The following is a 27,036-nucleotide window of genomic DNA, read 5'->3' on the forward strand; positions in this document are numbered from 1 at the left end:
AGAGGAAAAGTTGATCTAATCCATGGTTGAGAACAGTGGAGCAGAAAAGAAGTGGGAAGCTTTCAGAGAGTTGGTAACAGCACTGCTTTTGCTCATCTGAGTTAGAACACTCAGAATTATTAAGACTGGCTTGATGAAAATGATGGGGAAATTCAGAAGCTGCTAGATAAAAAAGCAAGAAGATCACAGGATTTGCCAGCAGGATAGTTCATCCATATCTAAGGCAACATTTAACTCCATCAGAAGTACAACAAAACTTAGATGCAGGATTCTTGGCCCAGTAAGAAGGCAGATGAAATTCAGTTTCATGCCAATAGTGACAACCCAAGATGCTTTTATGATACCCTGAAGGCTATTTATGGGCCAGAAACAAATGGTGCATCTCAACTACTTAGTGCTGTTGGAATCACATTGATTAGCAGTAAGAACATGACCTAGAGAGGACTGAACACCTCCACAGTGTTCTCAATAGACTGTCATCAATCAATGCTGAAGCTATTTTTACCTCAGGTGGAAGTTAATCACTCTCTATATACATTTCCAATGAAGAAGAGATTTTTAATTCCATTAGGTTCCTCTGCTGTGCCAAAGCGCCTGGTGCTGATTCTATTACACTTGAGATTTACAAGGTTGGGATGGGGTCCAAGCTGATTGATATTTTTTAGGTTATATAGCAAGAAGAGGTTATCCCCAAGAGTTCAAGGATGCTGGTGTCCATCTCTATAAAGGTAAAGGAAACAGATTGTCTTGGGATAATTACAGAAAGGTCTCTCTCCTAATCATTGCTGAGAAGATTCTTTCCAGAGACCTCCTTAATAGGTTTATCCTTCACCTGGAAGATGGTCACTTACCTGAGAGCCCGTGTGGTTTCAGAAAAGGACAAGAAATGCTGTCTGACAAACTCCAAGAGAAATGCAATGAATTGAACAGGGGTCTACACAAAATTTTTTTTTGATATGACCAAGGCCTTTGATACTTCTAGTCATGAGGGCTTATGGAAAAATTATGTCAAAATGTGTTTGCCCAGAGAAGTAATTGGTATTGTTAGTACCAATTTCCTGACAACATGCTCACCTGAATTCCAAACAATGAACAATGCTCTTTTATTTTTAATAGCTTTTTATTTACAAGTTATATGCATGGGTAATTTTACAGCATTGACAATTGCCAAACCTTTTGTTCCATTTTTTCCCCTTCTTCCCCGCACCTCCTCCCCAAGATGGCAGGATGACCAATATATGTTAAATATATTAAAGTAGAAATTAAATACAAAATAAGTTTACATGTCCAAACAGTTATTTTGCTGTAAAAAAAAGAATCAGACTCTGAAATAGTGTATTATTAGCCTGTGAAGGAAATCGAAAATGCAGGTGGGCAAAAATAGAGGGATTGGGAATTCTATGAAATGGTTCTTAGTCATCTCCCAGAGTTCTTTCCCTGGGTGTAGCTGGTTCAGTTCATTACTGCTCCATTGGAACTGACTTAGTTCATCTCATTACTGGAGATGGCCACATCCATCAGAACTGATCATCATATAGTATTGCTGTTGAAGTATATAATGATCTCCTGGTCCTGCTCATTTCACTCAGCATCAGTTCATGTATGTCTCTCCAGGACTTTCTGAAATCATCCTGTTGGTCATTTCTTACAGAACAATAATATTCAATGAAAGATGCTCTTAAGTTTTCCAGTCACCAATGGAGTGAGCAAGGCTGTGTGCTCACTCCCATACCTTTTAGTGTGATGTTTTCAGCCATGTTGTCAAAGGTCTTCAAAGAGAACAAACACGTAATCAAGGTCAACCACTACACTCAGGGTAAATTTTCCCACTTGAAAAGCCTAAAGAAAAGGCTAAAGTGGAGGGAGTGTTGGTGCATGATTTTTTTTTATTTGCAGATGATTGTGCAGTCAGTGCAGGCTCTGAAACTGAGATTCAACAAACTGTAGATCTCTGCTGTTTGTGCTAAATTTGGTTTAACAATTAACACCAAGAAAACATACATACTTCATCAACTAGCATGACACCATTAACATAAGGAGCCATCAGTTATAGCAAAAGGAGAAGTTTTGAATGCTTTGGATAAGTTCACTTACCTTGGCAGTATGCACACTGATAACGAGACTGATACATACATTTCCAGAGCTAATTCAAAGTTTGGAAGACTCTGATGGAAAATGTGGGAGAGAAGAGGTATTAGACTGACTATCAAACAGTTTACACAGCCATTATGTTGACTTTGTCTGTGAAACCTGGAGGGTACCATGCCAGAAAATGGAATTGTTTCCATTTAAATTGTCTTAGATTCTGAAGTTCTGCTGGTAGGATAAGGTCCCAGATACTGATGTGCTTTCTTGAATTAAACTGCCAAGCTCTACTGCAGAGAGTGTAGCTCTTATGGGCTGCCCATAATGTTCAAATGCTAAACATTCTTGCCTAGAAGACATGAAGAACTCACAAGTGATCAGAAGAAGTGATACAAGGACATTCTCAAAGTCTCTCTTAAAAACTTTGGAACTGGGAAACATGGGAGACCCTGGCACAGGACTGTCTGACATGCCCTCATTAGAGAAGATGCTGCGTAGCAGAATTGAGGTAGTTCAAAAGAAATGAGAGATGTGCAGATTTAGAGAATCTATTCCAAATGTTCCAAAGGGATTCTGAGCTCATATTGGTCTGATCAGCCACAGTAGGACACAGTGTTACTTGACTCTAAGATAGTAATGTCATTTTGGTCCTTTTCAAGAATGAAGGAAATCAACCAACCAACCAACCAACCAGCTGTGTGTGTGTGTGTGTGAGTGTGTGTGTGTTTGTGTGACAGAGAGAGAGAGAATATTAGTTTCTTTAAAATTTTCAGATGTCAGAGCTTCATTAGAAATATTTAGTTTAAATATTTTCACTAATCTGTTTATTTTCTTTTAAGATATTTCTTAAATAAAAGGGCTTCTAAAATGGCAACTTTTTCCCCTTCTCTCCATTCCCAGTGTATTTGTATCTGTTTATAGATTATTAATTTCTTCGGCAGGAAAGAGTGAGTCAAATATACTTAAGGTAAAATGTTAGAAGTAGTCACTAATTGGATATTAAAGTTAATAATACATAAATTAGGAGAGAGGAGTCACTTTCACTTACAAATATTTAATTTATACAAGTTTTCCAAAGAATACCTATTTTGTAAAATGAAGTTCACTTGAACATGAAAAGTTACTTCTATATCATGCTAAGTAACCTATATTCAGTAAAAAAGTGTTTCCCAAACTATATCTGGAGAAATCACGATATGATTGGGGGTGCCATGAGAAAAATGCTAATTGTACTAATTGTATTTTTTCCTCTGTGATGCTAAATATGAAATTGCATATATAATGCAAGCACTTAGCATTTGTGATATTTTTTCTTCTATGAACATTTTGCTTCATCTATTTTACTTTAAAATATACCAACTCCCTTATAGGAATATTTGAAACCCTGTATGCCATTATTTATGATTACCACCAACATATTTTAAATCTAGAAGTGTTCTATGGTCAAATTAGTTTGAAAATCATTGTATTAGATATTTTGAAAGTACATTTTAGTACAAGGAACATACTCTCTTGTCCGACTATAGCTGTTTAGTCCAATAGAGTTCAGAAGGCTCTACTGCCCATCAGATTCAAATAGTTCTTTTGGACATTTGGAAAGGAGATGTCTCTAGATTTGTGCATCTCATGTTTCCTTTGTATTATGACAATTCTGCTTTGCTTCTTTGATGCTGGCACACCATACTAGACAGCCTTGTGCCAGTCTCCCATCTCAAAATTCATACTAAAGTTCTTCAGAGTGACTTTGAAAGTGTCTTCTAACTTCTGTGTGAGCATTTGCTTTGTGTGTCCTCCATAAAACAGACTTTTAGGTAAAGGTTTTGTTTGACATCCAGACTACACAGTCAGCACATCAGAATTGTTCTCTTTGCAGTAGTTGGAAGTTTAGTACATGACCAGAAATTGGAAACTGAGTGGATGCCCATCAATTGGAGAATGGCTGAATAAATTATAGTATATAAATGTTATGGAATATTATTGTTCTGTAAGAAATGACCAGCAGGATGATTTCAGAAAGGCCTGGAGAGACTTACATGAACTAATGCTGAGTGAAATAAGCAGGACCAGGAGATCATTATATACTTCAACAATACTATATGATCATCAATTCTGATGGATGTGGCCCTCTTCAACAATGAGATGACAAAATCAGTTCCAATAGAGCAGTAATGAATTGAACCAGCTACACCCAGTGAAAGAACTCTGGGAGATAACTACGAACCACTACATAGAATTCCCAATCCCTCTATTTTTGTCCGCCTGCATTTTTTATTTCCTTCACAGGCTAATTGTTACACTATTTCAAAGTCTGATTCTTTTTGTACAGCAAAATAATAAAACAAAAACAAACAAAAAAAGAAGTCTACTACAGAAAATTCTTATTTTCTTATTTGATCTGAGAAAACTCAGATCAAAGAAATAATGAAAATTATGCTTATCCCGACTCAGTGTTGGTACTCAGTATCACTCATACTTCCTCAGGGAAACCCACATGCAGGCTAGATTCATGATGTAGCTTCTTGTAATATAATCTACTTTTCGGAAGATGAATCATCACCTTTGACTCTGAGCCTTCTGTATAGTATTTTCAAAAAGATAAAAACAAAAACACAGAATATTTACTCTGGTCTGAACTCCTCATGATATAGATGAGATCACATAGGCTAAATCACATAGGTACCAATAGCAGAGTTTGGATTTGAACCCCTATCCCTTCTCTTTCAATTTATCCCACTTTCCATCATGCCAGAATGCCTCTCTCAATTCTTTTCATCAGCAAATGCCAAATTTAGACTAAAAGGAGATGGAAAAACTCTTTAATTTAGGTCATTATTTTAGAATGGTTTTATTAAAGGATTTACTTAGCCATACATAATTTTATTCTTAGAAACTTTTATTTTTTAATTTGAAAGATGTTTTCTGCCTCATTTTCGGCTTTCATGTTATCTATCCAATAGTTTGATGAAATGCTTCTAAAATAAGTCGAAAGTTTTCTTTGTGAAATGGGAGAGCTTGGCTTCCAAAGTTCAGAACTACAAGTCTGACACCTTCTGGATAGTAGTATGTGTCACCCTTAACATGCCACATTCCCATTAGTCAGTCATCACAAAGAAATGCTAGACATCTGAAGAGGAAACCAGAGGCTAGAGATAGCCTCATTCTTGTTAGAACCTCATTCTCTAATTGTTAGAACAAGGAAGAAGCAAAGAACATCATGTTAGAGATGGAAGACTGTCTTGCTATTCCTTGCTCAAGATGCTCCATCTCCTAGTGCCTACTGTACTGACGACCTCCCACAATGGTAACTCTTTCCCGTCTCATCTCCACTTTCTGGTTCCCCCAACTTCCTTCGAGTCTTAGCTAAAGCTCCATCTTCCATAAGAAGCCTTGCCCAGTCTTTCTTTATTGCCTTCTTCCTGAGACTACTCCCAATTTGTCCTATTATCCTGTGACTCCGAGAAGTAGTTTGTGCAACAGCCACATTCTTGTAAAACTGTCTCAGCAGACAAACTAAACATGGTGAAGGTAACCAAAAGGCCTCAAACCCATAAGAGAGTTAGGGAATGTCTACCACAATCATGTGAAGTCTTCCACCTGTGGAATGAGCAGATGGGAACAATTAGGTCCAAGAGCTCTGAAGACAGAGGAAAGTGGGTGCTGGTGAACTTAGAGTTTGGTCAGACAGCAAAGATGCTAAGGTCATCCTTTGCATCCCAAGATTTTGCCCGTCATCCTGATGTTTGTCTTGCCACTGGATTTCAGTGACTCTGGAAGAGAGAGTAAGGCTGAAGACTTTGTGTAACTGCCTCACTTAAATCTAATTCACACTTGCTGGTGTGATTGGTCCTCTTCAAAACTAAGAACAAGCAACATAGTTTGAATATTATCTCCCCTGTTAGATTGTTCCTTAAGTTTCTTAAGAATAAGAATAAGGACTATTTTTTGCTTTACTTTTTATTATCAGTGCTTAGTACAGTTCCTGGCATATGGTAAGTCCTTCATAAATGCTAGTTGATTGACACATTGACTAGTCCAATTCCTTCCTTTTCAAGATAAGGAAGCTCAGGCCTACATTTATATAAAACCTTTTGACTTAGAGATTTCAAGTGATAATTTTGTTTGTCTGGGGTATAATTTCTTCCATTGAATTCTTATTCTGGTGCTTGACTTTGTCATGAAGATGGTATTCTCTTTCTAGAGGCTATGCTTGCAGAGATCTGATAGATCCTACCAAGCTACAAAAAGCTTTTAATATGGTAAATTTTTATGCCGACTCTGAGGGCTAGACTCATTCTTTTATCAAGGTTCATTGTCAGAGAGTTGACCATTTAGTAGTAATTAATTTTTTCCGGTAAAGTAATATATAAAGACCAGACATTTAGACATGGAAGTGATTTGTATCAGTGGAGGGCTTATCCTTATGGTGAAATTCTTGAGTATTTAAATAAGTGTAGACTTTAGTCATATGCATAATTTAAAAATAAGACCCAACATGCTAATACCAATTTACTAATTGATATATTCTCAACTGATATCTTGCTCATTATCCTTATTTCCATCCAATAATATCACTGAGTGGTATGGCTTTGCTTGTGTGAGCTGCTATAAAATTTTTCTATAACCTTCAAAAGTTGTGGTCTTTGGTCCCTTCTTTATGATTATTGCCTTAAAACACAAGTCACTCTGGCTATTGCTGATTGGCCAATAACAGACCCCAGTCCAAATCTCATTTGCTCAATGTTTTGGTTTTGATGGCCTAGAGTGAAAGTAAATAGCAATTACTTCTGTTTTGCCAGAAACGCTAAAGGTCTTTCCTGCCTTGATTGATTCTTTTGTGAAGGTAAAGTAAGTAAAAGACAAAGTTGTTTTTTTTTTTTGTTTGTTTGTTTTTTTGTCTTTTACCTTATTTTTACCTTTACAGAATGGAATTTGCCTCAGACAAACTGTAACTTAGAAAGACGTTAAAAACATCAAGGTCTCCTACTGAATTCTGGGCTAACTCCAGTCATCCTGATTTATGTCTTGACACCAGACCCAGATGACTTTGGAGGAGAGCATGAGGCTGATGACTTTGCACAGCACTGCCTCAACTAAATCCAATTCACCAGCAAGTCAAGACATCACTCTCTGATGCCATTGGTCCTCTTCCAGAAGGACGGACAAACAATAACATGAGCAACAACAACAAATTTAGAAACTGACAGATTAGGCAGATTTTGGATTCCAAGAAGGACATACAAATAAATATCTGCTGCATAATGTAGGTTTTGTTGACAAACTAACCAGCTGGTTAAAAGTAACCAACTCTGGAAGGAGACTTCTCATTAATTTGTGAAAAATTCGGCAGAAAACATGAAGCTCTATGTCTATTTGTAGAGATATTAATAATAATTATATAGTACTTTACATAAAATATCTCATTTGATCCCCACAATAAAATTAGGAGGCAGGTGCTATAGGTATTGTTTAGTCTATTTTAAGATAAGAAAGTGAAACTTAGAAACAAAGGTACTTGTGATATAACAAGTATGTATCAAAGGCAGGATTTGGAGCTAAGTCTTCCTTGACTTTAAATCCAGTGCATTGTAGATCATAGTTGACAGAGTATCCCCAGAGAAGTGCCCTCAGTATCTATGATTGGACCTGGACTATATTACATTTTTGGATTAAAAAAAATATATGGTGCTTTTTAAGGTGATTTGCTAAATGACACAAAATAGAAAGGGACAGCTAATACACTATATGACAGAATTGGGATCTAAAAAGATATTGAAAGATTAGAGCATGATTAAGTCTTATTCTTGATTCAAAGAAGCATCTTTTTAAGAACAAGATAGGGTAAGCATCTTTAAATAGCAATTCATTTAAATCAGGTCTAGAGGTTTTAGTATATAGCAAGTTTAATAAGAATGGTGAATGGAATGTAGAAGTCATAAAAACTGGCAATATCTTTGACTGTACTAAGAAGATCATAGTATCCAGGATTGAAGGACCTTTATGTATTCTGCTGTAGATCAGAATATACTGAACTATGATATTTAGTTGTGGGAGCCACAATTTAGTGTCCAAAATTAAGGTAACCAAAATGGCAAAGCTCTCTAATCCTTACCACATGAAGAATAGACTAAAAATGTTTAACCTGGAGTAGAGTAGACCTAGCAGGATGAGATAGCTTTTGTCAATGTCAGTGTTTGGATAGGTATCATGGAAGAGGGATTAGATGGGCACTTTTAAGGTATGTTTTAGTAGGGATTACTTTGGGGCATGTGATTGGACCAGATGGCCACCGAGTCCCCTTCCAACATCCAAATTCAATTATTCTATGCACTATAGTCTCACTTTTCCCTTTTTCTAATCTCCATACTTCTGCCTCCTCTGCCAAAAATATCCCACCTAAAATATCAATTGTGCAATTTTCTAAAAATATTATAAGACTTGTTTTATTTTGTTCTGCCTTGTGCTATTTTTTGATAATAATTATAGATTCTGGATTCAAGTCAAAAGAAGCAAATAGCCTTTTAATATTCCCTTGAATGAATTTTCCAAGTTGGAAACACTGGGTCATGAACAATGAAGGAGTCCTGACCAGCTTTACTACTTAGGATTAATTTAGCTGCCCTCAAACCAATGCTGGGCAACATTTTAAAGTACATATGAATCTTAGACATCTATCTACTCCTCTTTTTGATCCCCTTGGCCTACTTTTTGGCATGGCCTTATTTGCCAAAATCCTAAAAGGCTGAGACAGAGGATAAGGGGATGGAGTAGTTCTTCTAAAGTAAGCTGAGATCTTTTGGGGGTCCTGGATCCCCTTCTGGGGAGCTCCCCAAAGATCTGTTTACTTCACTTTTATTCTTTTGTTAAAACTTACCCTTCTTGTATTCCATCCATTAAATGAAGCAAGCTCTTCTGCAGGATGAGAAAAGGTGAGCTAATTGTACTCTTTCTAGACAGTAAGCTATCCTGTCTTTAAGGATATCATCCTGGTGTTTCTGGGGCAAATGGACTGACCTAATCTAAAAATGAAAGGCAAAAGTCCTCCAGCATGACCAAATGAATTAATTCTTCTTACAGCTCCAAGAGTAGAAGACATGATTTGACAAATATTTTTAGGAGAACAAATACAGAAGAGGGCCCTATAACAGGGCTTCTTAAACTTTTTCCCATTTGTGACCCAAACTTTAAGATGATAACACATGCATGGCCACCTACTAGGGAAGTACATGATTGTCTCTTGTGATCAAGGTTGAATTGATTCAAGGTGGTTAAAGAATGAATAATATTAATTTCAAATCAATTTTTAAAATAATTCATTTTAAATAAGTAAAAAATTGAATTTGGTATTGGGCTTGTGACAGAAGCTACATCTGTTTGTCTTCAAATTCTGCTTAGTTTGTTGTGAAGCATCAATGACTTTTGTAGTGAACTCTGGCCAGAGAGTCTTTATCGCAGGGAAGGACATGCAAAGTACTTTCTACATTTCTTTCAGAGGTTAACTCAATATTTGCACAGGAAATAGATATATGCATATTTTATATATAGATGAATTGTCTGTTTTTTAAACCCTTTTCTACATACCTAGTTTTCTTATAGTTTAATTCTCTTCCACTTTAGGATTCCATGTCATTAGTCTTGCTGATCCTCACACGTAACACTTCATTACCTTATTCTATGTCTTAATATCTCTTATATTTGGAGTGTTTGCTTTCTTAATCTACTGCTTCCTGGATTCCTTTAAATCTCTGTTACAATTCTACCTTCTTAAGAGGCCTTTTCTAAGTTCCTTCCCTCTGAGATTGCCTTCTATTTATAATGCATTTATCTTGTATTTACATGGTTATTTGCATATTTGTCTCCCTCATTTTGAGGATAGGATTGTTTTTGGTTTTCTTTCTTCCCTCCATTCCTCCCTCCCTTTCTCCCTTTCTCTCTTCCTTCCCTCCCTCCTTCCTTTTTTCTTTACCTCCTTCTTTCTTCCTTCCCTCCTCCCTTCCTTTCTTCCTTTCTTTTCCATATGCCCAGCACTTAGCATAAAGTCTGATATATATATTTAGTGCTTCATAAGCACTGATATGAAAAAAAAGTATATTATCCAATAGTCAGGAGAAAATTAAGTTTTAATGAATGATCAGTACTATCTTCCCTGCACCATTTCCCACAATAAGATTATTTGTTAAAAAAATGATAGGCAAATCTATGGATTTAAGTAATTCTGACTTGTAGAAGGAAGATTTACAAGACCATGTAAATTGTTTACAAGAGAATTATTCCCTTGTGAGTGTTTCTTTACAGCAATCTCCCTTGATTCATTTAGAAGATGTCCCCCTTGATAAAAATCTGTTTTACACAGTTTTTCAGGAGAATCTGTTTTTGTTTCATAAACTGAAAATCGTAAATAAGGGATAATAGTGAGGGAATTAGGAGAGCAAGTAGCCTAATTGTGGGAACTGAGTGAACCAAACTGATACCATCTTGTAATTCAATCCAGAGCTAGCTTAGTTTCTATTCAGTTATGGGTCTAGTCAAGTTTCTGTCCTCTGAGAAAACTTTATTCAGTTGCGGGAACTAGAAGAAAACCTTAATGCAATGGAGCACCTTTCCCTACTTCCTTTTTTTTTTTTTTTAATATATATTATTATATATTTTTCCCTACTTCTTAGAAACCCTTAACCAAGGACTTAGATTATATTGAAGAAACTCAGTTAGATGCAAAAACTGATACAAGGAGTTTTCTCATAATTGCATATATCAATCAACTAATATGTTTTATCTGAAAAATGTCCCTATAGTGTTTCCATGTTCTTTTAATTTTTTAAATGTACTTGGAGAGTGGGATAGATCCTTTGCTAAATTCAGAGAATTGAATATGTTCATTTTTCCCCTTCTCAATTTGAAAAGCCCTAATTTTGCATCCAATTAGAAACCAGATTACCTTATGTTGTATTGTTTCATTTTCATTAATTGACCTTATTTGATTAATTATTTTTATGGATAAAAGGATGTGTTCTGCTGTATTCAGATCCATTGAGGAGGTCTTGTCCTGTTTTGTTAGGCAACTGGCATGCATTCCTTAATCAATAAGCTTGGAAGATCTAACTTTTTCTTAATCATCTCATCTTTTACCTGCCATAACAGTCAGTGATATATGTTCAGTCAACTTAGTTGTGTTTGACTTTTCATGACTGCATTTGGAGTTTTCTTGCAAAGATGCAGAAGTAATTTGTCTTTGCCTTTTCCAGCTCGTTTTACAGATGAGGAAAGTGAGACAAACAAGGTAAAGTGACTTGCTCATGGTCACATAGCTAGAAAGTGTCTGATATCAAATTTGAACTCAGGTTTGAACTTATCCAGCTGCCCAATCTGATGGTTTAGAACACTGGGAAAGTCAGCATGAGATATAATCTCAAATCCTCTTCAGGAAAATTCTCCCTGGCAGGATTTCCTTGCTACTTTCTTGTATTGGCTCCATGGAGGCTGATGGTTTTTACACATATTCCTTGACCAGAACTGATTTCAGGGTAGTTTAAAAAGGTAGCAACATTTTGGGTCACACAGGGCAAGGACCACAGCTTAAGGAACACCAGCATATAGGCCAAAATGTATTTACCTGTGTTAGATTTGGACCCATCTGCTTTGTAGATCTGAATCCTGATGTTTGCACATCACCTGTTCTCCACAACCCCCAGCTCCTCATCTCTTCTATTTCGTACTCTGTCTCTGACTAATGCCTAAACACTCCTCCCCTGTCTCTCTTCTTATCCATGTTCTAAATAAAATCCCATGTTCACCATCAGGGAAGAGGTGATGATACATGATATTAGCATTATATTGTTGAGTCAAAAGACCACTGATCCTGGGATCTCATCTTGATTTCACTGTCTCTGGGTGCTTTGAGTTCCAGCTTCCTCATTTGCAAAATGAGAGGGTTAGATTAGATCAGAAATTCTTAAACTGCTATCCACAAGAGATCCCCAGGAATCACATATAGATTTCAGGACATCTATGAACCTGGATGGGAAAAATTGCATTTTGATTTTTCACTAACCTTTAACTGAATTTTGGCATTTCCTTCAATTATATAAAAAACATGATTCTGGCTTTCTTAAAATAGAAATGGATTTGTTTTATATTTTCAATCTTCTTTTATGTTCTGCTGTGACATGGCAATGTTTTGTTTTTTCTTTTTCTATTTAGTATTGAAGTTTTAAATAAATTAAAAAAAATTTTTTAAAGGAATTAGTACTGAGTGGATGCCCATCAACTGGAGAATGGCTGAAAAAATTGTGGTATATGAATATTATGGAATATTATTGTTCGGTAAGAAATGACCAACACAACGATTTCAGAAAGGCCTGGAGAGACTTACACGAACTGATGCTGAGTGAAACAAGCAGGGCCAGGAGATCATTTTATACTTCAATAACAATACTATATGATGATTAATTCTGATGGACCTGGCCATCTTCAGCAATGAGATGAACCAAATCAGTTCCAATGGAGCAGTAATGAACTGAACCAGCTACGCCCAGCGAAAGAACTCTGGGAAATGACTAAGAACCATTATTACATAGAATTCCCAATCCCTATATTTTCGCCTGCCTGTATTTTGGATTTCCTTTATAAGTTAATTGTACAATATTTCAGAAAAAAAAAGGATTTACTAGTAACATCTAAAGACTGTGGGAGAGACTACTGAAACTGGTGTTACATGAATGTGTATCATATATTTAATTATCTGTGAACATGTTATATTCTCAGTAAAATATACAACAAAATGTAAATTCACTTACTGTAAAACAGAACACAATATAATACAACACAAAAAATGATTTAGTGCTCATAGTTTCACTAGAATGTCTAGTATGTCCATGACTCAAAAAAAGCAAGAACTCTTAAACTGGAGGATCTTTATGATTCCTTCCAGATATGAAAAGAATTTATGATTCTAAGTTTCTAGCCTTCCCCTTGATGGTGGTGAACCCTGAAAGCTTGTCTCCTTTAATCTGTAAAAGAAGAGAGATTTGGGGTCTTAGGCTCTCTCCTAGGAAAAAAAACATACCTTTCCTAGTCAAGCCCTTCCCAAGTTAAGTGGCTTCATTCAATTGGAGATCTTGATCAAATTACCCTCCATTGAAACTGAGATCTTTTGGGGGTGACTCAGATCCCCTTCAGGGAATTCCCAGTTCTGGGAAGAAGCCTTTAAACTCCCAATTAAGTGATTTTATTCAACTGGAATTCTAATTCCCAGGCAGTGACAACATTGAAGGAATCTCATTCAATTTTGAATGGAAGCCCAAGCCTCAGACTGCTAATAAAAGACAACTCTGAACCCCAAATCTTTGCAGAAGTCTGAAACAGGATTATGCTTGCCAAGGAAGCTCTCTTCTTGGCAAAGCTGCCGCCAGGACTCTTGCCCACTATGAAGATATTCTCTTCTCAGTGTTAACCTTTGTTATTTTCCTGACCCAACCTCACCCACTGAGAAGTTTGTTTTCCTAGCAAAGCTGGCTTCTCAGTGCCAACAGTAAATCTCTTTGATCTATAAAAATCTAGCTCCTTCACTTCTATATCTTCACAGAAAGTTAATGGTCTTTTCTTTTACTATCCTCTTTCTGATGATATTTTAATAAATAATCACACTTGCAGTAACAAAATATTTATTTTTACAGGGGTTTTTTTTTTTTTTTTTAGTAATCTCTTGTATCACCTTTATTTGTTAATGTATCCATTCCTTTTCTCCTACTTAAAGAGCTATCAAAAGAATTTTTAAAATTGTCTGGTAAAACTAACCACTATATTAACTGAATCTAATAGTATATGTAATATCCAGCACCTATAACCCCTTGCCTCTATAAAAGAAGGGAGGGAGATGCATTTTCTCATCTCTCTTTTTTCATGGTCAAGTTTGGTCATTATAATTATATAGAGTTCCATTTCATTTTATTGTTATTGTTATTCTTCCCATTTACATTGTAGTCATTGTCTTTTTCTGGTTCTTTTTTCTTCGCTCTACTTTGCTCTCAGGCAGTTCCTTTAAATTGTTCCTTGTTTACATTCTTCAAATTCAGGTAAAATTACTTATACCCTCACCCCACTCTCTTCCCTATCTTCACGGAAGGAATATCATTCTTCCAGACCATCAGGTTTAACACCTAGAAGTCATCCTGGACTCCTCATTCTCTTTCACTCCTCATTCTCTTTCACTCCCCGATAACTGTTCTCCATCAAGACCCTGTCAACTTTACCTTTGCAATATTGCTCTGACATGCTTCCTTCTCTCCTCTGATATTGTCATCACAATGGTGTAGGCCCTCATCACCTCTTGCTTGGGTTACTGCAATAGCCTGTATTTTGCCCTCCCCAATCCATCTTTCATTCAGCTATAATGTTATTTTCCTAGAGTACTGATCCAAATATTTCACTCTCCTGCTTAATAAACTCTAGTGGCTCCCTGTCACCTACAGGATCAAATACAAAATGCTCTGTTTGATACTCAAAGTCTTTCATAACCTGGCTTCCTCCTAACCTTCCAGTTTTCCTATATCTTACCCCTCCACTACTCTTTGATCTTTGATGGTGACCTCCTTGCTATTTCCTGAATAAAATATTCCATTTCTTGGCTCTGGGCATTTTCTGTAGCTGTCCCCTATGTCTGAAATAGTCTTCCTCAGCTTTTCCTCCTGGCTTCCTTGAAGTGGCAACTAAAATCTTATCTTTTAAAGGAAGCCTCTTAATTCTAGCACCTTCCCTATCTCTTGTATGTAGCTTGTTTGTATTTGTTTATTTGTTGTCACCCTCATTAAATTGGGAGCTCCTTGATAGTAAGGAATAACTTTTGCCTCTTTTTGTATTCCCCAGTATAGTGTCTGACATGTCATAATCAGTACTTAATAGATGTTGGTTGATTTACTGATTGCTGAAGGTAGTGTGTGGGACAGTTTCAACCACAAAAACCATCAGAGACTCTCAGAGAAAAGAAATAGCAAAAAAGGGATTTATTATGATCTCTGAAAAAGGGCATCTCCCATATGACAAGGTGGTTTGTCAGTAAAAAGAGAGTGCCAAGTAAAAACTGCAAAAACAAGATTAAATATCCAGAACACAGAAGCCCCCACCCCGACCTGCCTTTTTTTCTCATGGTTTAGGGAGGGTGGGATCCAGGCTTACATTCTAACTGTGGAAATCTAACTCAGAAACAAAAAAATACAAGTCAATAATAATAAACTCTTAATTTAAATTTCCCTAGAGAACTGCTATACAAACAGGTGTCCTCAGATAAGAGAATTCAAAGCATCATCACCTTTAAAAGAAGTACTTAAATGCTAACTAAGAGGTGGTGGAAACTGGAGGGGACAAACACCTGCAACTTTTAGCTATAGTTCTATTTGTTCTTATAAAGTCTCAAGTCACAATTAAAGTATAGTTTAAGGCTATATTCCCATGAGAATGTCTTCTCTCAGTTAATTCCACACAAATAATAAGTGGCACAACTGAGACCTGAACTCTGTAAAAGAGTTCTGAAGATAAGCCTACATTTAGACAGCTGGGTGATTCTATGTAGAGCACTGGGCTCAGGAAAAACTTGAGTTCAAATCCCCTCTCAGATACTATCTGTATCACTGATCAAGTCACTTAACCTTGCTGGGCTACTTCAGTTTCCTGCAAACTGGGAATAATAATTATATCTACCTTTCAGGGTTGTTGTGAGGATTAAATGAAATATCTGTAAAATGTTTATCATAGAATGTGGCACGTTATAGGAACTATATTAATGCCTGTTATCTTCTTTCTCTTACAATTTCCACTCTATCATGTTGCCTTGCTATTCAAATCACTTTAATTCATTCCAGTTCAATTTAACAAGTATTCACTGAGCTCCTCTTTTGTTTAGCATGGCAAATCTTAGTTTATATTTTGATAGGCTATCATGAAAAGATCCAAGGTTGCTTGTTCGTGCTTGTGGAATTGGCCTGAATAGTGAATTTGTTTCTATTGTTAAAGTCTCTCAGGAAAACAGAGACAAAAGAGGGGGATCCAATGTATAAGAACTATAGAAAAACGGATCTTTATCACCCATATGGTGGCCTGATGTCCCTTAAACATTTTTCCTTTTTGATCCAAGAGTCTTGAAAAATGACTCAAAATGTCATTTCTTAACTGCTTTTTAAGATGGGTGTGTAAGGGGGAAAAAATGGTAAAAGTAATTAGGAAAACCTGGAAAGTTTGGCTCTGTTTCTATTATCATACAGGCACACCCTGCCTAACATAATTAAATGGTTTTGCAAAAGCATGATTTTGGTAAAACAACATCACAGAGGATGGCCAGTTCCAATTTATATTAATTTTTATATTAATTGATTTCTTTTATATTAAAGGGATAGTAAGCAGGTTGATACTCAGGGGAATAATCAAGGTTGAACCCTAGTTAGGATTGTCTATATAATTTGCATTTCAGGTGATTGGTTGAATGAAAAATATTAAAGTTTGGTTGCCTTATGCTACTGTGGATGTTAGTTCTAAAACATGAAAAATCAGCCATTGGTGACTAGGCAAAGTGATGTGTGCTATGTCTATATTTTCACTATGTTGTTTTAAGATACTTAGTCTTCTGTTTTACAAAAGTTCTTTATTATTGGATAGAGCAAAGCAGCTACATTCTGAAAGCTGTTTCCCAAATTCTAGCTCAAACCAAGCAGCAGTACAGATATTTCTCCTATCACCTCTAGCTATTATTGAAAGCAAAGAAATATGAAGTATAAATAAGTGTTTATTTGAAAATGCCTGAAGATAGAAATTGTCTTCTTTGTGCTCATGTCAGATCGACAAAGACACTGGCCTCTGCTGCTGGCGTGCCCCGAGAGGAAAGGGAATTTGGCCTTGGAAGGATGTATCAGGCAGACAGCAGACAGCTGTGTCTGTGGACATTCAACTTGTCATCAGCCAAATCTCTAGTGATGTTCATTTTCCCTAGACCTTTGATATGTCTGCTATGCAGATGTGGATAATCATGGGAACACACATGAGCTTTATATGAAGGGGATGCAGAGTGCCACACAAAGAAAGGCAGTTCAGCAACCCCACACCACTTGTGGCTGCACTAACTGGGTTTTCTTGGGGATTCCTTCATACTTCATTTGCCTTCCTACTCAAACATGCATCCTCTGTCTGCAGAAGGATTGGGGCTGCTCTATAATCACACACCACTAATCACCTTAAACAAATCTATGTTAGCAGCACAAATATATTCCTAATGCAATAGTACCCTTGCTATTGCCCCTGTTACCACAGGTTCTAACCTGTTACTTTCCTTCCCTGCTGTCACTTCTCTTTGGCTAATGATTTTTATCATAAAATAGAGTAAAACTCATTTATGGATTCAATTATTCCCAAGCACAATTTGGACATGTAAAACTGTGGATGTCTGGATATATGTGTCATCATATGGAATGCTTATTGTGTTAGGAGGTCGGAAATTTAATTTCAGCTTTGCCCCTTACTCTCTGTATGACTTTGGAACAGTCACTTAACCACTTTGGAACTCATAGTGATGAGGTGAACCCCAAAACTCTCTCTCTCTCTCTCTCTCTTGGACTTTGGGGGGAAAGCTTGGGGAATTCCCTCAGAGAAGCTCTCCCCTGAGAGACCTGCCCCAGGGAATTAAGATAAAGTGGGGTTTCATCCTGTTATCTGGGTGGGAGTAGTTGAGTCCAGGACCACTCCTACTAGCCCAAGCTGGAGATCAAGATTTCTATCCAACTCTATTGAGTTAGAGATTAGTATAGGGACACTCATTCAATTTGCTCCATTCTGATTCCAACTCAAACTGCTCCCAACCCCCATCAAGAACTGCCCATATAACAAGTTTCCTTTAACCCAACTCCTTGCAGAGGACCTAATCATGCCAAGGAACCTCTCTCTCCACTTGGCATAGCTGCAACCCTCTGCCCGCTGAAAAGACATTCTCTTTTCAGCATTACTCCCTCTTTAACTCTCCCACCTATTTCCCTAACAGGACCCTATTTACCTTTTTGTCAGGGATTTTTCTGCTAGATCTTTACTTCTCTGTCAGGACCTTCCAATAATAAACTGCTTTTACCAGTTTAACTTTTTAGGTTCATAAATTCATTTACGAAGGATCTGTACTGACCAGAAGGGGGTTCCTACAACTCCCTGCCTTGTGCCAAAGCTCATCAATAGTATCTTAAGCTTAGAACTAGAAATGACTTCAGATTCCATCTATTCTAATCCTTTCATTTTTCATATGAGAAAATAGAAGACTTTAAGCAATTTACTGAAATACCCATAAATGTGAAGTCTCAGTGACTGAATTTGAATGTAGATAGTCTAATTTCAAAGCTCTTTACACAGCAGTTTGCTGCTCTTATTTCAATTTCTCCATGTATAAAAATTCTGGTTGTTGGGATAGTAGTATATATTGATTCTAAGCTTCCTTCCAGCTTTACCAATCTTTGAATTGATGTTATTTGGAGTCCTTCCCTCTCTTTAGGCAAAACACTCATGTGTTACACAATATTTGACTGAGGCACATTCTACAGATATATATATATATATATATATATATATATATTATGCTGCATTTGCCAAGAAATACAAGTTAGAGTATAGATAAGTGTAGAGTATTTCTGAAGGGTAGGTAACAAGGTCCCAATATGCAAGAATCTTTGTAGTTTGGGGTTTACAATTACTCACAATAACACTCCTAGTCTTAACTTACTGGATTGCCCTGTTAAGAACAGTCGTTATATGATTTGAGAAGTAGCAGGGAATAATGATTAAAGAGCTAACCCCAAAGGTATAAGACCGGGATTTAAGTCCTACTACTGGCATATTAGTTGATTAATCCTTTGCAAGACATTACTTCTCAATGCCCCCAGGCAATTCAATTCAGTAAACATTTATTAATTATCTATTAAATGCCAGATACTAAAGATATAAGTTTTTAAAAAGAAAAACAGTCCCTCCCCTTAAAGACATTACATTTAATGGGGGAAAACAACACACAAAAGGAAGCTGAAAAGCAGGAGTAGGAGAGGACACCAGGGTAAGATCAAAACCAAACAGAGTTGCTGAAGAATGGAGAGTTGTCTGGAAAGTTCTGAGCCCTCTAATAAAGGAAAGTTTTGGAGGAGAGGATTCTGGCAAGATGGCAGAGGAGTCAGAAAATTCCAAGCTCTCCAGATTTTCCCCACGAACAAAGCAAAATTGCAGTTCAGGGCAAGCAGAACACCTAAAAGTAAATAAGAGTTGGGAGAGAACAGTGGTCTTCCTGGTACAACCAAAGAAGACTCAAAGAAAGACCCCCAGATGGAAATTTAGTCATAGTGAAGTGTAAGCAAGTGTAAACACAGCCAGGCTAGCTCTGCTGAAAGAGCTCTGCTGGAAGAGCTAGGTGGGTTCAGAGGTAGCCTCAGCCCCAATTACAAGAACCTCCAAGATAGTGAGGGGAACCAAGAGTCTGAGTCCAAAAATAGCAAAGGAATCTTTGCTGATAAAGAACATAAGGTGTTTAGATTAATAGGAAAGGGATAAAGAGGCAGGGAAAGGGTAAGAGAGGCTAAGAGAAAAATCCTTGTGGTAAGAGAGCGATTAAGTAATATCAAGGAAGCTAGGAGTAGAGGTAAAGTAGAAGAGTTAGCAAGGATAGGAAACAAGAGATAATGTGTGTGTGTGTGTGTGTGTGCATGTGGATGTATGTATGTATATATGTGTGTATATAAACATAAGAAGATCATGAAAAGAAAGTCAAACAAATAGAAACGGAGTTCTAGAGCCTTGGGGAAGAAAATAAATCTTTGAAATTACAATTAGGCAAGGGGAAGCCAGTGAAGTTATAAGAAATCAGAAAATAATAAAACAAAATATAAAGAGTGAAAAAAATAGAAGAGAACGTGAAATATCTTATAAGAAAAACAACAGATCTGGAGAACAGGCAAGAAGAGAAAACATAAGAATAATTGGACTACCTGAAAGTTATGAAAAACAAAAGAACCTTGACATAATAATACAAGAAATAAAGAAAATTATCCTGAAGTGATAGAAAAAGAGGGAAAAGTAGAAATAGAAAATTTCTACCAATCACCACCTAAAAGAGATTCTAAAAAAAAAAAAACATACAGGAACATCATTGTTAAAGGAGAGACCTCCCAGATCAAAGAGAAATTTTTACAAGCAACAACAACAACAACAACAAAGAATCAGAAAAGACTTATCAGTGGCTACAATAAAAGACCACAGGTCCCAGAATATTAGATAGTAACAATCAAAAACCTAGAATTGTGGCCAAAAATGTTATATCCAGCAAAATTAAATATAATACTGAATGAAAGTAAGTGGACATTCAATGAAGTGTCAATTTTTCAGGATTTTGTTACAAACAAATCTGACCTCAATAGAAAACTTGACATATAAGATATTGAATCATAAGGGATTCAATAACGACAAACCATTTATGTTTTATACATGGAAATGTAAACTATATGTTTAAAATTGTCATTAGTAATTGAGTGGTCCAAAAGAAAGACTGAGGTAGAGCTGAGTATGATGTGATTCTGAAAAGTAAAACTATGTTGGAAAAATGAAAACAGTAATAATGTTGTATGAATGAGTTGTGAGAACAAAAACTAACAGAAAAATTAGATGGGGGAAGAGGACTGGTATTTCTGAAATTCTACTCCCATCAGGAATGGGTTAAAAAGAGAACAATACATACATATACTTAAAAGAGTATAACACTTTTTTATAGTCTCTCAAGAAATTAGGGGAGATGAGAATAAGATAAAGTAGAGTATAGAAGAGTATCTAGATTAACAGGAATGGAATAAGGTGTTTAGCTTAATAGGAAAGGGATAAAGAAGGAGGAAAAGGGGAGAGATTAAAAAATAGCAAGCAAGGTAGGTATGGAAGTAAAGTAGAAGAGTTAGCAAGAATAGGAAACGAGATAATATGTGTGTGTGTGTGTATTTATGTATGTATGTAAATAAAAATATATCCATGCTTAAGTGTAACCTGCTTGGAGGAAATGGGGGAAAGGGAGAAAATAATAAAATAAAATGTTGCCTCTAATTAAAAATAAAGACGTTTTTGACAAGAGTTTACTGTTTATACTATACAGTCCTTCAACAGAAAGGAGAGGCAAATGAAGGAGTTAAGAATATCCTAAGTATAAAAAACGTGGTCAATCAATATGATGATGAAATTTCAGGTGATCAGCTAATCTTGGGGGAAAGTATGATGTTTTCTGATGTCAAAACCAAACAGAGCAACTGATAGAGAGCGAAGAATTACCTGGACAACCTTACTTTAAGCAACTCCCAAGAGTACATACTATAGGTCGGATGCCTAAATATATATATTTCAGTAGAGAGAATTTAATTATCCAGAGAGTCTCTATATCAATATAATCACAAATCTAATTCTTATTCTCCTCTTATTCATTGTATGACCTCATATTATTATAAAAGCAAGAATAATTATTTAAAATGCTGTGATTTCAAAAAAAAATGCATTTATAGCAAATGCATTCAGCAGTTGTGGCCCCAGACAAACCACTTCTTCCCAACTTTTAAAGGATAGAAGATCTGAATCCAGCCTGATCCTGTATGACCAACCTAGAGGACACAAAATGTTAGAATAACAACTCATCCCTCCCCACAGGAATGCTACCTCTTCAAGATCTGGAATCCAGCTTCAGATACTTATTAGCTGTATGATGCTGGGTAAGTCATTTAGCCCCATTTGCCTCAGTTTTCTCACCTGTAAAATGAGCTGGAGAAGGAAATAGTAAACCACTTCAGTAGCTTTGACAAGAAAATCCCAAATGGGATCATGAAGACTCAGACTGACTGAAATAACACAATTAAGACTGATAACTACAACAAAACAACAGCAGCTCTCAGCACAAAAATTCTAATCCTGTTATTGAAAATGGAGCTCTGAAAGACCTGAAATAGCATAGACTGAGTTAAGCACTGAGTCAGGTATCAGCAGAAGGAATCCTGGTGCTCCATCAGCACAAATGCTTACATTCCCAGAATTCAATTAGTAGTCTCTTTCTCTTGCTAGTCACTTAGGCGTTACCATGGGAATATGAAATAAATGATTTTGGTAGCCAAGAAAGCATGTACTTGTGGCTCCTTGTTGATTTTGATGGAGAGAATAGCTTTCTCTTCCTCCCCTGAGGCTTAAAACAGACTCTTCCTCCTCACTCAAACTGAGTCAAAAAAGAATCTAAGGTCAAGTCTGGGGACTTGTTTTGTATACATGTTCAATTTTGACTCAGAAGTGAACTGAAAAGCCTTCACTGACCAGGTAAAGGAAGGGGAAAGGGAATAAACATTTATATACTATCTATTGTGTTCCAAGTACTGTAATGAAAAAAATTTTTTTACAAATATTTCTCAATTCATATCCATAACAACCCTGCAAGAACTTGCTTTTACACTTGAAGAAATTGAGACAAACAAAAGTTAAGTAGTTTGCTACAGGGTTGTTCAGCTACTAAGTATACAAGACCAGTTTTGAACTCAGTCTTCCTGATTTCAAGCTCATCACGCTATCTATACTACCACCAACAACCTCTGATACCTGCACATATCACAGGGTTCACATTGAGAATTGCATCAGGCCAAATATATCATAAGTGCTTATAAAGGCTGGGATCTCATGGTCCAGATCCCCAAAATTGTAGAAGAAAAGCAAGATTTAGAATCAGAACAACCTGGAAAGAAATTATTGCTCTATGTGACCCTGATCAATTATTTAACCTCTCTAGGTCTCAGTTTCTTCTTCTGTAAAATGAGAAAATTAGACTAGATAATGCATGGGGGTCCTTCCAGTTTTAAGATGATCTTTCCCAGAAATGTAACCTGGGACCGTCTCTTAATCAGACCCCTTCTGCAAGCCTAGGTCAGCATAAACTAAAAACTGTAGCTGAATCCTATGAGATTTTTTTTCTTTCTTAAACCAAAATGACTAAATTAATTTGTTTCCAAGCAAAAATTATTTAATTACTACTACAAGATAAATGGCAAAACACTCATTTCTTATATATATACATACATGTTATTGTGCACGTGTATGTGTATATGTCTGTGTACATGTATATATAGAGGAGTTTCCTCTCCATTTTCATAACAAACTACTTCTCCATTTGTTTATTTTGAGTCCGGTACTCATTCTTTTCCATTGCCACTTCTCATCATGGTGGAGGAATCTAGTAAGTTAACAAGAAATTGTGAGGAAATAGCTGAGTCACTCATGAAATGTTGTACCAAGCTTTACTATCTCTCCTCAACTTCAATTCAGAATGTACAAGGGAACTCAGTATGTATTTTAGACAATCATAAGAATCTTCCCAAAACTGATTCTATCTGGATATGTTCTGAAATGTCAGTAGCTCCTTTTTAAGCCTCTTCTCCATTACTGTTATCATTTCTGTTCATTGACCTACTGAGGAAAAAGATGCTAGTATTTCTGCTCTTGTGAATATTATTGGTCCAAATGGGAAAAGATCAATATATCGAAAGGAAAATTCTTCATTTAGGCTTTCATAGTGATTAGCAAGATAAAATTGAGGACAAAGAGAATTAAAATGATCTTATTGTAAGTATGTCAAGGTAGCAACATATTGACATATTGATCACTGGAATCAAATGGATTCAAAATGGGGACAGTTTTTATAGGTAACTTTAAGACAAATCACCTCAGCAAAAAAGGAGGGAACCTTGAACCTTAGTTTTTCACCAAGGTAGCAAAAACATGATAATTTGCAGGTAGGGGGTCATCACAAAGAACGGATGATACAAAATGCTGCAGAATTGGTATTTCCTTCCCCATTAAAGCATCCTCCAACCCTGTTTGATAAGGTAGGCTGGGAACAATAGGTAACTGAGTCAATATAACTTTCTTTTTTTCTTTTTTTTTTTTTATTTAATAATTACATTATATTTACACTCATTTCTGTTCCGATTTTTTTTCCCCTCCCTCCCTCCACCCCCTCCCCTAGATGGCAAGCAGTCCTTTATATGTTGGATATGTTGCAGTATATCCTAGATACAATATATGTTTGCAGAACCGAACAGTTCTCTTGTTGCGTAGGGAGAATTGGATTCAGAAGGTATAAATAATCCGGGAAGAAAAACAAAAATGCAGATAGTTCACATTCGTTTCCCAGTGTTCTTTCTTTGGGTGTAGCTGCTTTTGTCCGTCATTTATCAATTGAAACTCAGGTCTCTTTGTCAAAGAAATCCACTTCCATCAAAATATGTCCTCATACAATATCGTTGTCGAAGTGTATAATGATCTCCTGGTTCTGCTCATTTCACTTAGCATCAGTTCATGTAGGTCTCTCCAAGCCTCTCTGTATTCATCCTGCTGGTCATTACTTACAGAACAATAATATTCCATAACATTCATATACCACAATTTACCCAGCCATTCTCCAATTGATGGGCATCCATTCATTTTCCAGTTTCTAGCCACTACAAACAGGGCTGCTACAAACATTTTGGCACATACAGGTCCCTTTCCCTTCTTAGTATTTCTTTGGGATATAAGCCCAATAGAAACACTGCTGGATCAAAGGATATGCACATTTTGATAATTTTTTGGGCATAATTCCAGATTGCTCTCCAGAATGGTTGGATTCGTTCACAACTCCACCAACAATGCATTAGTGTCCCAGTTTTCCCGCATCCCCTCCAACATTCATCATTATTTTTTCCTGTCATCTTAGCCAATCTGACAGGTGTGTAGTGGTATCTCAGAGTTGTCTTAATTTGCATTTCTCTGATCAATAATGATTTGGAACATTCTTTCATATGAGTGGTAATAGTTTCAATCTCATCCTCTGAAAATTGTCTGTTCATATCCTTTGACCATTTATCAATTGGAGAATGGCTTGATTTCTTATAAATTTGAGTCAGTTCTCTATATATTTTGGAAATGAGGCCTTTATCAGAACCTTTACCTGTGAAAATGTTTTCCCAGTTTGTTGCTTCCCTTCTAATCTTGTTTGCATTAGTTTTATTTGTACAAAGGCTTTTTAATTTGATGTAATCGAAATTTTCTATTCTGTGATCAGTAATGGTCTCTAGTTCATCTTTGGTCACAAATTTCTTTCTCCTCCACAAGTCTGAGAGATAAACTATTCTATGTTCCTCTAATTTATTTATAATCTCGTTCTTTATGCCTAGGTCATAGACCCATTTTGATCTTATCTTGGTATATGGTGTTAAGTGTGGGTCCATGCCTAATTTCTGCCATACTAATTTCCAATTATCCCAGCAGTTTTTATCAAATAATGAATTCTTTTCCCAGAAGTTAGGGGCTTTGGGTTTGTCAAACACTAGATTGCTATAGTTGACTATTCTATCTTGTGAGCCTAGCCTTTTCCACTGATCCACTAATCTATTTCTTAGCCAATACCAAATGGTTTTGGTGACTGCTGCTTTATAATATAATTTTAGATCAGGTACAGCTAGGCCACCTTCATTAGTCAATATAACTTTCAATATAAGATCTTATTAGGAATATGGGATAAGGCTTGCAGGTCACTCCAACATGGCAATCATTCCAATTTCTTCTTTTGGGGTATTTTCACATAAATTTCTGCCAGATAACCTCATCATTTCCATGATATTAGCACTGAATTTGTACCCAACGTACCAAAATTGTACCAAATCCACTAATAGCAAGTACAAGAACAGGGTCTATATTTATTGAGGATGTAACAAATATTTGTATAGGAAGGTTCAGGGAGACTAGGGAATACAAATAAACAAGTTTGTAATTTCTTTTGTTTCTGAGACTAATGTCACCTCTATCATGAAGCCTTCCCTAATAATAAGTCTGATTATTAAGATAATGAATGACCTTCTTCCAACAGAACTCATAAGGAATTTTACTTTGCACCTTGCTAGGTAGTATTATATTTATTTGTGTTGGTGATTCATTCCCCTACTACATTGTAAACTCTGAAACTCAATTTTCTTGGACAATTTTTTGTTTTCTTTCTAAAATTCTCCTTTCTCCCACAGACTTATACTTTACTGTGGCCATGCTGGTGTCTTCTTTGAATGCAAGCTACCTGTGGACATTTTTGTAGCTTTGTCACATAGCACAAATGTCTTGAAAGTAGATAATAAATGTTTATTGAATTGAGATGGATCACTGGTGCAGTGGATAGAGTGCTGGGACTGGAGAGAGGAAGGCCTGAATCTCAAGTACTTAATAGTTGTATGCATCTGGGCAAAACACCCCTAACAGCTAGTTTTCTTAGCTATAAAATGGGGATAATATTAATAATTCTTGCCGGCATTGTTGTGAGGTTCAAATAATTAATTAATATTTAATTAATATTTCTATTTCTCCTGGATGCTGTATATCAAATATTTCCTAAGTTTTGCTATCTTTGTCACAAAAACCTGAAAGTCTTCCAGTTCACTAAATGTCATTCCCCACTTAGCCACCATTCAGAATCATACTTAGTTTTGCTGCGTAATTTATCTTTGGTTGTAATCCCAGTTCTATTGCTCTATGGAAAATAGTATTCCGAGACTCATTATGATTCTTCTGTCTAGTAGTTGCTTTGTCCTATGTAATCCTTAGCTCCACGATATTTATGCTGGGGTTTTTTTTCTTGTTGCTTCCAATATTTTCTCCTTAATCTGGGGGCTTTGATACATGTCTATGATATTCTTATAAATTTTTCTCCTGGGATCTCTATCAGGTAGTGATCGGTGAATTTTTTCTATTTCTGTTTTGCCTTCTTATTCTAGAACTTCAGGGCGATTCTTGAAAATTTCTTGTACTGTTTTTCAAGATCATTTTTTAATCACAATTTTCAGGTAATCCAACTATTTATATATTATTTCTTCTCCATTCATTCTACAGATTTACAGATTGTTCTTTCTGATGAAATATTTCACTTTC

General features: G+C 36.2%; 1 pseudogene; it reads right to left on the reverse strand.

Moving 5' to 3' along the window:
- LOC127544375 (elongator complex protein 2-like) overlaps window positions 1-27,036 on the reverse strand; it is a 75,748-nt pseudogene that overhangs the window by 34,377 nt on the left and 14,335 nt on the right.

This window comes from Antechinus flavipes, chromosome 1, assembly GCF_016432865.1.
Source record: "Antechinus flavipes isolate AdamAnt ecotype Samford, QLD, Australia chromosome 1, AdamAnt_v2, whole genome shotgun sequence".
In the NCBI taxonomy this organism is placed as follows: domain Eukaryota; kingdom Metazoa; phylum Chordata; class Mammalia; order Dasyuromorphia; family Dasyuridae; genus Antechinus; species Antechinus flavipes.